We start from the raw sequence: 1,655 nt of genomic DNA, 5'->3' as shown, positions 1-1,655 counted from the left end.
TTTATTTCATCAAATGCATTTGTTGTCCTCACCTTTATTTCATTCTTTTATTCTTCTATTATATCTTTTAACCTATGTAACTCCTAAGACCATTATCATCACTATTTACTACCCCACTATCTTTCTATTTATTTCTAAGATGACTTTTTGTAGTATAAATAGTGATGGTCTTCATTTGGTTGATAAACAATACACAAGAGAAAATATAGAGTGAAAGAGTTGGTCAAGAAGAGAGTTCTTATTAGTTGAAAGGAGGTGTTCTTTTTTGTGGAATTTCGGACTCAACTCTTGTCCAGAGTTGTTGAGTTATACTTTGTGAAGGTTGTTGTATCATGGAGGGGAAAAGTCAAAGAGGACTAATGCTGGACCAGTGAAAAACTTTTGTTGCAGTGGGCTTGAATCTCCTTAAAGAGAGCAAGATATCCACGCCTCAACCTGAAGAGATTTATTTTTTTATTTCATTTTTTCAATTGTAATATTGTGTTATTGTTATCTTGTAAGTTTTCACTAGCAACAATAATCATTCCCACGCGGGGGTACCATCATTAACTAAGTCCTTGTGGAAGGTATTTCCTCTTGAACTTATTGCTATCTTCGAATGCCAATACCTTTAGATGAAATGATAACTTGATCCTTCTTCTATTTGAACAAACTATTAAGTTTCCTACCCCGAGTGACAATGATTTGTCAAACGTCGTATACTTCATTCAAATTTAAACATATACAAATGATTTGTCTTTTATTGAATAATAGGCCAAATAGATACAAGATGACCTCTAACGGGTCCAACACACCTTGGGTGTCGGGCTAACTTAGTTTAAAATGCTCTAAATTTGATTTGATTTAGGTCTAACCTAGTTGACTAAAAGTTACTTTTGAAAGATTGGGAATCTAAGTGGACAAAGGCTGAAATTTATGAAAATCATTGGATGCATAGTGAATCAATAAATTGTCGATCATTTCAAAAAAGGATGGAGTATGAAAAATTCGATTGTGATTCCGCAAAATCGTCCTTTAATATACTTTATGGACAATAGGAATATGTCATGAAAGTATATGTACAATATAATGAATAATAAATGAACAAGTATAATATACAAATAATCAATATGATATACAAAATATAAGGTATAACACAATAAAAAAATACTCCTCAATTTGAAAATAATAATTCATATTGGTTTTGTCCCCAGTGGAGTCTCCATTTTTTTATATCCCTACTATATTCAAACAGGATGAAACATCGTGGTGACTCAAAAAATAATCAATTAACTGAATTTTAAAGAGTTTGAAGAATAAACAAGTTTTAAAAGGAGTCGCCACCTAATTTTAGAAAAAACTAGAAAATCATTTAAATGATCTACAAAACCATTAGATTCTAGGTAAGGATTCAGGTTATTCCGAAGAGAAGATGTTATGCACCCTTCGAAATTCACAATTATGATTCACGACTGAATTTATTTTTTCAAATTGGGGAGAAAACAAAACTATCAACAAGTATAATAGGCATGTAATATGCACAAATAATAAAATAAAACAATAATAAGAAATGGCCTAAGTTTGCCCAGTGCTGATAATATACAATAATAAATAAAATTACAATTCGAATTTATTCGAATAGCTTCAATGGAAAGCAACTCAGTGTACTCGTAAAG

The sequence above is a fragment of the Solanum pennellii genome, chromosome 9 (assembly GCF_001406875.1).
Source record: "Solanum pennellii chromosome 9, SPENNV200".
Classification (NCBI taxonomy): Eukaryota; Viridiplantae; Streptophyta; class Magnoliopsida; order Solanales; family Solanaceae; genus Solanum; species Solanum pennellii.
This window is presented reverse-complemented; position numbering follows the sequence as displayed.